The sequence below is a fragment of the Tachypleus tridentatus genome, chromosome 13 (assembly GCF_004210375.1).
Source record: "Tachypleus tridentatus isolate NWPU-2018 chromosome 13, ASM421037v1, whole genome shotgun sequence".
In the NCBI taxonomy this organism is placed as follows: domain Eukaryota; kingdom Metazoa; phylum Arthropoda; class Merostomata; order Xiphosura; family Limulidae; genus Tachypleus; species Tachypleus tridentatus.
In genome coordinates, this window is record NC_134837.1 from 119,816,715 (window position 1) to 119,829,072 (window position 12,358).

The window sequence follows — 12,358 nt, forward strand, 5'->3', positions numbered from 1 at the left end:
TACATAGTGTGACCCAGAAGAGAAGAGTTGACTCACTGGCAAGTTCAAACTATTACACGTGAAGCTTCCCGAACAGAGAAAGACAAAATAATAGCAATATGCAGTAATAGATTGTTTTATTCAGTTAGCTCACAGTAACTACAAGGCCACCCCAGAACAAGTGAGTTTAATCATATGATAAAAAAATTTGTAATCAAATGTTGTTAAAAACAGACCTACAACAGTTACTGTTAACTTCATGTTTTAACTTACAGAACACATCAAATGATTAATATTAGTTCCCATTAACCATCGCTTCGAAACTATTTGATCAGCAATTATTCTTCAAAACCTTATTTCACACGGGGTCAAGGAACAACAACTGTTTTATACGAGTCCAAAAAAGGTAAAGAAAACAGACTATCTAAGATACTCCAACAGTTAACCATCATGGTGTTACCAGTAGACCACAGTTACTCTGTTGTTAGTAAGACTTCTGTAGGAATGAGTCATGCAACCGTTATAGTGTTACCAGTAGACCACAGTTACTCTATTCTGTTGTTATTAAGACCTCTGTAGGAATGAGTCATGTAACCATCATGGTGTTACCAGTAGACCACAGTTACTCTGTTGTTAGTAAGACTTCTGTAGGAATGAGTCATGTAACCGTTATGGTGTTACCAGTAGACCACAGTTACTCTGTTGTTAGTAAGACCTCTGTAGGAATGAGTAATGTAACCGTTATGGTGTTACCAGTAGACCAAAGTTACTCTATTCTATTATTAGTAAGACCTCTGTAGGGATGAGTCATGTAACCGTTATGGTGTTACCAGTAGACCACAGTTACTTTATTTTGTTGTTAGTAAGACCTCTGTAGGGATGAGTTATTTAACCGTTATGGTGTTACCAGTAGACCACAGTTACTCTATTATGTTATTAGTAAGACCTCTGTAGGAGTGAGTCATGTAACCGTTATGGTGTTACCAGTAGACCACTATGGGTGATTTTTCTGTGGATTTCTGTTTTGAATTATGTATCGGTTATTGTGATCTTGAGGTTGAGAAATGCTATTTCGTCAGTTTTTCCTGTTCACAGGTGAACTTAATATTGGGCTGTATAGAATTAGTGTGACTTAAAAAAATCAATTTCTGTAGATGTGAATTCAGCGATTGTATCGTCAACATATCTGTACCAGTATAGTGGTGGGGTTAAGGCTGTATTGATTGCTTGAGATTCAATCTGTATCATAAAAATGTTGGCTAGATCTGGTGACAAGGGATTCCCCATACTTAGGCCATTTATTTGTAGGTAGGTTTGGTTATTGAGCATGAAATTAGTTTTGATGGTAGTGAATTCTATAAGAATTGCAAATTGGTTGCTGGGAATGTGTATTAATGGGTTGGGTCTTGGTTATAAAGTTCTAAAGCTGTCTTGCAAGCTTCAGTAGTTGTGAGTTATGTGAAGGAAATTACATCAAAACTGGCCATTAAGACTTTATGATTTAGTTAATTAAGAATAGATTTAAAGTTAAAAGAATCTTTGAAAAAGGAGCCGGCTGATGTTACATATTTAGAAAATGCCCAAGTTATGCATTTACCGAGATTGTAGTTAAATGATTTATTGGTCGACATTATGGGTCGTAGTGGACAATCGAGTTTGTGAGGTTTGAGGGTGCTGTATAGTTGTGGTGTGCGTGAGTCGTTCTTTCGTAGGTAAGAATAAAGGTTTTCTGAGATTGTGTTGTTGTTTTTTTTCATTTGCAGTAGTACCTTCTTTAATTTCTTTTCATGTGTTTTTGTTGAGCTTGTATGTATTAGTTTCAATTTGTTTGTATCTAATAAGATGTTCATTTTTTTAATGTATTCATTTGTATTCATTATAACTGTAGCATTACCTTTATCTGCTTTCAGAATTTTGATGTTGTTGTCTTGTTTTAGGTTGTTTATAGAATTAATATATTTTCATGTGAAATTGTTTTTAGTTTTCTTTTCTGTGAAACTATGTTGATGGTTTTGCGTGAAAGTTCTTTGAAAAAGTTGTCTAAGATACCGTTTTGAGGTGTTTCGGGAAATACCTGTTTTCAGTTCTACCTGGAAAGATAGGTTGTCGGTTGTCGGTGGAATTGTTGCCGAAGTTGTCTTCTTTCTGGTGGCTGTTTTCCGTTGTTTGGTTGGTGTTTTCAATTTGTGTAAAATGGATCACCAGTCTTCTAGCTAGGTCTTCCAGGCAGGCTTTCATTTCGACGGATGTAATATTTCTAGGTGTTACTGTGAAGTTGAGTCCTTTGTTGAGTAGATGTATATCTTCATTGCTTCATTGTCGGCCGGATCTGCTAATTACAAGGTTTGTTGGTAGTCCGTCGTTGTGGCGTCTTTTTTGTTGTTGGCACCTTAATTTATCTAGTTTTTTATTGTGGCGGATCTTCTTTTCCTTGTTGTCCTTACTGTTCATATGATTGATGTTGACTTGTATGAGTCCATAAATGTCTGGTTGGATGCAGCAGGCCAGTTAATGGTCTAGATTTATTCTCTTTTTTTTTTTTGCAAGTTATTTAGTTCTTTGTATTTCGTGTTTAACACGGCTTTTAGTTGGGTTTATTCTGTAAATTATGGATAATGTTTGTACACTGATTAAAATTCTTCGATAGTTTTATGTTCACAAAATTAGGGATTAGTTTTTCCTTTCTGCACTGTTGGATGAAATAAAAGTATTTTCTTCTATGGATGATTTTATGATTTATGTTTCACAGTTTCGTTAGGATTGCACGAGCGTGTACGGTTAACAATGGCGTAATGTAGGTAAATTCAAGCATAATGGAGTTTACACAGACAACATAGTACACAAAGAAACACTACAGACTTACACTTCTCGTATATTCGCCGTGGTGAAGTAATTCGTGATAACGAGAAATCTACTTGAAGTAAAAATGTATCTCACGACGGCTGGTATGGGTATTAACATTTTTACTAATAAAGCAGATAACAACGTTTCGATCTTCCTAGGTCATCTTCAGGTTATTGTTTGTTTGTTTTTGAATTTCGCACAATGCTACTCGAGGGCTATCTGTGCTAGCCGTCCCTAATTTAGCAGTGTAAGACTAGAGGAAAGGCAGCTAGTCATCACCACCCACCGCCAACTCTTGGGCTACTCTTTTACCAACGAATAGTGGGATTGACCGTGTCGTTATAACGCCCCCATGGCTGAAAGGACAAGCATGTTTGGTGCGACCGGGATTCGAACCCCCGATCCTCGGATTACGAGTCGAACGCCTTAAGACGCTTGGCCATGCCGGGCCCTTAAAGGAGGGTAGAGCGTTTTAAGGAGACACAAATATAATTTTCTTTAATATCCTAGAAAATATTTATTATTCATATAATATCTTCACTAATAGCAATTTATATACAGATATATAACGTTTTTAAATTATGATATGTAGTACATTAATTTATGCAAGAGATATAGATATATAATTCTTTAGTTTAATAGTTAATCACTAGGTGTGTTTAACAGGGAGACGCTGAATCTTTCAAAGCCTCCAGTGGCTCAGTGGTAACTCTAAAAACTTATTATGGTAAAGTTGGGTTTCGAAACCGGTCTTGGGTATAACACAGATATCCCATTGTGTAGCCTTGTGCTTAACAACAAACAAAAGTACGTAAAAATTCTTAAGCCTAATTCGTCTGTAAATCGTATATATTTTTAGAAACACATTTATATACTTCATGACTTTCCGTATAGCCATGTTCCGTATTCTGTCTTTCACATGGTTTGTGTTATTAGGTTCGTATTTTTGGCTAATTCTTATTTTATATGTGTTGGTGTGTTCCTTGAATTTCCCGGAAAGCTACTTAGGCTAGAGGAAGACTAATCGTATATATATTTAGAAACACATTTATATACTTCATGACTTTCCGTATAGCCATGTTCCGTATTCTGTCTTTCACATGGTTTGTGTTATTAGGTTCGTATTTTTGGCTAATTCTTATTTTATATGTGTTGGTGTGTTCCTTGAATTTCCCGGAAAGCTACTTAGGCTAGAGGAAGACTATAGTGATAGACTAGAGGGACGACTGTGGTGGTTGACTAATGGGAAGACTACAGTGATAGACTAGAAGAACGACTATAGTGATTGACTAGAAGGAAGATAATGGTGATTGACGAGAGAGAAGACTACAGTGATACAGTAGAGGAACGATTGTAGTGATTGACTAGAGGGAAGACCATATTGAAAAACTATAGGGAAGACCATAGTGATCAGGGACGTGCGGTGATTTGTCCTGATAGGGAAGCAAAAGTGTAAAAGGTGGATTATAAAATATGTACGGGACGACTAATAAAGATAAAATTAATTACTTGTAGTCAGTTAATCATATTTAAGATTATGTACTTCCAATTAAAGATAAAAACAAGACATGTTTGGTTACTTGTTTTGTTAATACGTTAATTCCATTTTTCTTTATACTACGTTAATTATTCTTTTTAAAACAACTCTATTCCTCTTCACCTTTTTTGCATTTGAACACTTATTTTATGTTTACTGTTTAGCTGGAATTTAATCCATAATTTTTCAAATCCAGCTAGACCTAGAGTTGAAAATATATGATTGGAGGGATTTTTATGTCTTTTAATTACCTTATTCATATTAGTTAAATTATCAAATCCACTTGAGTTTCATGTCCCAAATTCACTGCCAGCACGGCCAGCAGAAAAGCTTCTACAAGTTAGGACAAGCAGTCAACCAAGACGTCCTGTCATACTGGTTTATAATGAATTTTCGAACGCACTGCTTTGTTCTTCTAGTCAGGCTTAAAATTGTCATCGGCCTACCATTTCTGATGATGCTTTGTTTATCACTAAAACTCTTTGTACCAAACTTCTTTACTAACAAGCTTTCAATAACACAGTTACAGTTTTTCCTACTATCTTTTAAATCTATACCCAAATCTGAATGGTGAAACTTCACAAAAAGTTTATGCATATAAAAATTAACACTATACACTAATACAACTAGCTGCGACCTTGTTTAAATAGCAATCAAATGAATTACATTCGGCTAGTGTTTAACGCTATCGATTCGTAAGGTGGGAGTTTGAGTCTCGACCACGGGGACAGTATGACGTCACTAAAACTTTCAATCGATAAAAAAGTAGTCCAAGAACTGGTGGTGTTTGCTTTAGTTGACTTCATTTTAGTATATCACTATGAATGGATAGTGTAGATAACCATCGAGGGGCTTTACGTGAAATTCGACAAATGGATGGAACCCTAGATTTCACCTACTTCTCCTGGTAAGGCTTGTTTCGACAAGTTAAAGTGCCACACGTTTACTCTTATACAACCAAGTATCTTTCTGGAACTCTATCGTGAGATGAGAAAGATGAACAACACACTGACGTCACACCAAACATGCTCGTCCTTTTAGTCGTGTGGGCATTATAATGTGACGCTCAATCCCACTATTCATTGGTAAAAGAGTAGCCCAAGAGTTGGCGGTGAGTGGTGATGACTAGCTGCCTTCCCTCTAGTCTTACACTGCAAAATTAGGGACGACTACCACAGATAGCCCTCGAGTATCTTTGCGCGAAATTCAAAACTTAACAAACCCCATCACGTAACGTCTGAAACTGTCCACTATAAACACGTATACAAAATGGATGGTAGGTAGCGTTTCTTCTTTTCTTATCTTTTTCTTTCTACCTTCCAGTGTCTCAGCATTAAGCTCGTTGCTTGTAGCGAGCACAGAGTCAATAACCCATTATGTAGTTTTGTGCTTACCAACAAAGAAACTTTTAATTGCTTTAAGCTGCAGAATATGCTGAATTTTTATACCTCACACCAATATATATATATATATACGATATTTTTTGCCTAAGGTAGTAATAATAATAGGCAAAAATAAATTAATTTAGATTTCTTCTCGTATAGATATAACAAGTAATAATTATAATATACGCAAGTCCTTTGTAAAATAGCGGAATACAATTTTAAAATCACGTTTCATAAAAGTTCGTTTGTAACACAAATAATGAACAAACCTGTATAGCATAAATCGTTTTGAGTCACATGTCTTCACTTTAGTTATAACTGTGACCATACAGAAATCTTCTGTGAATATTTACTATTTGTATATCGTTTACCACATGATATATTAGAAAATTTTAGTGTGTTGTTTTGTGGTTGGCGAATCTGTAAGAGATACAAGTAAAGTTAGGCCTTTCAAGTAACCGTTACACTCAACTGTTAGGCCTTGAGTTCTAGGGGACTTTTAAGTACCCACTCAACTGTTAGACCTTCAGTTTCAGGGGACTTCTAACTAATCACTCAACTTGAAAAGATGCTACGCACACACCTAGAGCAACAGTACAATCAACAACAAACAAACGACAACAAATTCCAAGATACTACAAAACCTTACACTGCTGTATATCATATATCCCCGATATAAGCGAAAAAATAGCCAACATTTCGAAAATAACTTAAAACACAACATTCCAGTAAACATCAAAATTATTTTTAAAAAGCAGATAAAAAACTAAAGGGCCCGGCATGGCCAGGTGGTTAAGGCGCTCGACTGGTAATTCGAGGGTCGCGGGTTTGAATCCCCGTTACACCAAGCATGCTCGTCCTTTCAGTCGTGGGGGCATTATAATATAACGGTCAATCCCACTATTCGTTGGTAAAAGAGTAGCCCAAGAGTTGACGGTGGGTGGTGATGAATAGCTGCCTTCCCTCTCGTCTTACACTACTAAATTAAGGACGGCTAGCACAGATAGCCCTCGAGTAGCTTTGTGCGAAATTCAAAACAAACAAAACTAAAGTCTATAGTATATAAAAACTACACTAACAAACACAACACGAATATTATTTATAAAGTACAATGCAACAACTTCCACGAATTCTATATTGGAGAAACAAGCATAAAAATGGAAACTAGATTAAAAGCACAAAAAAAACAAAACACCTCACGCTTTTGAACACTGCAAATCAAATAAACATAACATAACCATAGAAACCACCCAGATACTAATTGAGGAAACAAATACAAACTGACGCAAAATCAAAGAACTTACTTATACAACAACTAAAACTAAATTAATTCAATATAAAGGAACACCTTTATACGTATACCAATTAATGTTAATAATAGTAACCTAACATCTAACTACAACGCCCCCCTACAATCCCGTACCCATTTACATTCTCGTTCCAAAGACAAGTGTCCGGTATTGGTCAGTTGCAAAATCTCTCCTTGTGAACTTGAAGATGACCTAGGAAGGTCGATATGTTGTTGCCTGCTTTATCAGTAAAAGTGTTATCACCCATACCAGCCGTCCTGAGTTACATAACCACTCAACCGTTAGGTCTACGGTTCAAGGGAATTTCTAACTAACCCCTCATCGTTAGGCTATAAGTTCGGGGTGACTTTTAACTAATTACTCAACTATTCGTTCCTGATTTTCAAAAATTCTGGTCAAATTTGAACGAAGTTCTTTCAGAGGTTCTTTACAGATGCGATATGTATGTAATTAAAATATAACTTTATTTCCTTGGTAAGAGTTTATTTTGGGCCTGGCATGGCCTAGCGCATTAAGGCGTGCACTTCGTAATCTGAGGGTCGCGGGTTCGCGCCCGAGTCGCGCCAAAACATGCTCGCCCTCCCAGCCGTGGGGGCGTTATAATGTGACGGTCAATCCCACTTTTCGTTGGTAAAAGAGTAGCCCAAGAGTTGGCGGTGGGTGGTGATGACTAGCTGCCTTCCCTCTAGTCTTACACTGCTAAATTAGGGACGGCTAGCACAGATAGCCCTCGAGTAGCTTTGTGCGAAATTCCAAAAAACAAACAAGTTATCACCACATGAGAGTATGTACGGGTTTACCACATAAGAACAAGTGTGGGTTTACCACATTACTGTATGACCTCTTGGTCAGTTTGAAACGTGTCTTAGTCGAATTCAGTTTGGAATTGAATAGATTTTGGTTTGACTTTCCTGTAGGGTTTAATGTCACAGTAAACAGGTTTGAACACTTAACGTGCTAATAACGCTTTCATAACAGTAGACTGTTCGTGCTCTGTACGAGAGAAATACTTTGACCTGGAACTGACTCAACTAACAGTCAAGGAGAGACAGAATATATATAACCTTCGGTTATAATTTTCAAGGTAACCCACATCTTTAAATACAGGTGATTTATGGTTCGAATCAATTACCCGCTGAATCTACCTGGTTTCTTTCGGAAAAAATTCCAGTATCTTAATCCTTCACGGTTTATTTTTTTTGTTTACCGTTATAGGGTATCTGTGCTCTGCTCATCGTGGATACAGAAATTTAACTTATAACATTATAAGCCTAGAGAGATACCGATGTGAATGCTGATTATTCATCAGTGTTTAGGAGTCGAAAATAAAGATGTCAGTGAGTTTAGTTAAGTGGTCTATCTGCTTTAACTGGTCAAAACCTTAAAATAATAACTGTTTTAACCAACGTTCTCATACACACTAACTCGTACAATGAAAAACAAACCACACGCATAAGTATGAAAAGAAATTCACCCAAATATCACGTCCAGATATTAATATACGGTGATTTAAAACCAAAGGATTTGTTTGTATCACAAAGCTACACAATGGGTTATCTTGGATTCGAATCCTGGAGTTTGGTAGTCTCTTATAACTATCAAGAAAATAAATCAACAAAATAATATGTGTGATATTTAATTAGCTCATGTTTAAGGAAACAATTTAAAATATTGATGCACACATGGGACGACGATTGTTTATTTAGGGACCATATACGTTAGCAGTTCCTCAAGTTGAACAATCGTACTAGAGAGAAGGTAGCTGACCGACAGTAATCACTGCCAACTCTTGAGCAACTGTAATCTAACAGGAAGATTTAATCGTCATTCATACAACGCAACAACATCCTCAAAGTGTTATTTTATGTCATAGGGACGCGAACCATGGATCATCAACTGCTCATTCCGGTACACTAACTAATGAGCTACACTTGGCTTTTTGCGTTGGCAAAACCATGCAACCAAGGTTTTGCAGTAAACTATAAATGTGCCAGCAGATGCTTACTGAAACGATTCAATAGCAAATTTCCTGAAAATAGTGATCAATAAATACAATGTATGCAGTCAACCCAATTCCTCAGATCACAACGTACATTCAATGTAATTATCTAGTGGAACGTTTACAACCGCATTTTGTCATTCATTGTGATATTTCAATAAATAAAATTGCATTACGTTTGTTTTCAAATAAATGAGACACTACTAAGCATTGTTGGCAAAACCTTTTTCTTTTTCCATGCAATGGGTACATCCATCATATTAAAGCGTTCAGCTTTGCTGAGCTGCATCTTTTACGCTGGATGCCATCATTCCTTGTCATTCTAGTGAGCGCGAGGAAAGATTCCTACCGAAGTGAACGCTTTTTATTAGTTATAATTTTTATAAGAATTGCCAAAGAGGATATATCCAAATCAAATCAATTTATTTGACAAGGTACAATAAAATAATGTATATATATATATATATTTATATATGTAACACGAATATGAAATATATATAAACTGAAAAGGAGATACATAACGTGACACACATTTGCCTATTTTATATATATAATTTACCGAGTTCGCTGACAGTACAAAAAATAAAATAATTCTCGTTTTTCTTCTATCCTGATTTCGTACCTGTTGATGTTTTTTGTAGACACATAATCACGGGTTTGAAATAAACATTATTTTTTATTTCATAGTTTATAGTCCAATTTTTCCTGTAAATGTAAATGACAATTATTTTTCACAAACATTTGTATTTTCATTTGAATGTACAATGTTTTTTTCGATGTTTTTATAACAACGAACCATCCACAATGATCTGTACAAATGTGAAGAATTATAACGTTAAAAGTCGATTTCGATACCTGTGTTTGACACAGAACAGACAGCATTTTGTATAGCTTTAAGCTAAGCAACAAAGAATGGAAATGAAAGAGTTTATTTATACTTTATGTGACGCATTTTTACACTGTTTTACTATTCCTGGCAAAGCTAGTTATTAAGTTGTCCAGAAATAAATGTCGTTTTTGAACTGCAAAGTTTGGAAAAGTACAGGGTGTTCGGAAAGTCATTGTGCACTTATCTATTTATTTACAGACATGTTTCAATATAGAATACAGGAGATAAATATGAATGACAATTATAAACAATGTTGAAAGTGACCTCCGTTGGCATCAATACAGGCTTCAATTCTTCTTATTTTGTTTCTAAACACCACTATCAGTTGCTGGCTTGAAATAGACTGAATGAATGCTAATTACAAAACTGCACAGTGACTTTCCAAACAGCCTGTATAAACCATTGTTGTAAAACGTGCTTTAATCAAAGTAAGCACTATTTGCGTCAATACACTTCTGCAAACGTGTAACGATGCTGTTTATGCCCCTACTGTAGAAATCAGAGTTTCTATGGTCAATGAGCTCCCCGAAAGCTTCTTCCACAGCTGTCTGGTTTTGAAAGCGTTTATTGTTGAAAAAATAAAAATCTGTATGGAAAATGTTCGGGGAATAAGGTGGATGAGGCAGAACCTCGATTCCAAATTCGTTCGATTTCAGGGGCGTCACCCTTGACAGGTCTCATAATGCTGATTTTGTTGATCTTCAGTTAGCTCATGCGGAACCCACTTTTCCAACTTTTTTGCCTTTTCAATCGCACTCAGGTAGTTGACAATGTTTGATTTGCTTGTGTCTAGCTATTCTGTTAGCTCATATACTGTTGTGTGAGGATCTGTCTCAACCTTCGTGGTCTTCAAGACTTTCCGCTCCATGTCGAAACCCTTAGAAACAACACTGAACTATATGTTCAGTAACAGACACATGGCCGAATGCCTGGTTGATGTTCCATGTATTATCGGTAGCTTTTCGGCCAAGTTTGAAGTGGTAGAGGAAAATCAGACGAAAGTCCTTCTTGTCCATACTATCTTGGGAGTTTCGAAACTTACTCTGAGTAGAGTTGAAACAGCAGACAACTAAGGCACGTTGTAAGTGACAAACGTAAGATTAGATCAATCAACCAACTAACGATACGTTACTCAATATTCAGCTTCTAAATGTCATCGTGAGAATTCCGACATTTATTTCTGGACAATCTAATACTAACCGGTCATACCTTGTGAAACTACTATACCAGATCTTATAATAGTTTAAAACTAACTTAAACGCGATATCACTGTGTGACATAAATTTTGTTCGTGGATAGTGTGTGTTATTTATTAATTGCTTATGTTGTAAAAGTACAGAAAATGGCCATTATTCCCCTCAAACTTTGCTTTTGTGACCTGGATAATGAAATTTGAAAATTAACCTATTTTCTGTGTAAAAACAGGCAAATTTGCACATTTTCATTCACATAAAGTCTGAATAAAACAACATATTAATCAAGATTTACATGTATTTATACTAAATTTATATAAAAATGTTTAGACGTGAGTAGTTTTTCGAGATTTGTGACTAATGTAAATTACTTTCGTGTATCATCCCCCAAATATAGTCACCCATCATGTTTTCGTTATATGCTTTTTGGTAGCAGTATAAAGACCAGTATATTTTGGTGGAGGTGCTCACCTTGCTCCTCTGAGTATGCTACCATGTTCTCCTTGAATTTATCAAGATCAGCGTCAAGGGGCATCCTGCAACCCATTTTGCCGTGGTTCTTCACAAGAGCCTCTACCAGTTCCACATACTTTTTTGGCCTTGTGATCGCCCAAAAGCCCCATACCACTGGAACAAAGCTGTCCCAAGCTTTTTTTTCCTTCCTACTGAGCTTCTTGGGAAATTCTGTGTATTCCAGGATCTTCTTTCTTTGTGGTCCAACAAAGACACCAGCTTTGACCTTTGCCTCAGACAGCTAAGGATAGAAGTCTTGAAGGTACTTGAAGGCTGCAGACTCCTTATCAAGAGCTGTGGCAAATTGTTTAATAACACCCAGTATAAAACACATAAAGTGCAGTGGTGGGAACAACACCTTCTGGAGGTTCACTAGTGGCTTACACTTGACATTGTGCCTCTCCACAGAGAACTCGGTCCATTGTGGCCTGGGCCGCCATGGCCAAGCGTGTTAAGGCGTGCGACTCGTAATCTGAGGGTCGCGGGTTCGCATCCCCGCTCGCCCTTTCAGCCGTGGGGGTGTTATAATGTGACGGTCAATCCCACTATTCATTGGTAAAAGAGTAGCCCAAGAGTTGGTGGTGGGTGGTGATGACTTGCTGCCTTCCCTCTAGTCTTACACTGCTAAATTAGGACGGCTAGCATAGATAGCCCTTGAGTAGCTTTGTGCGAAATTCAAAAACAAACAAACAAACCATTGTGGTCAGTG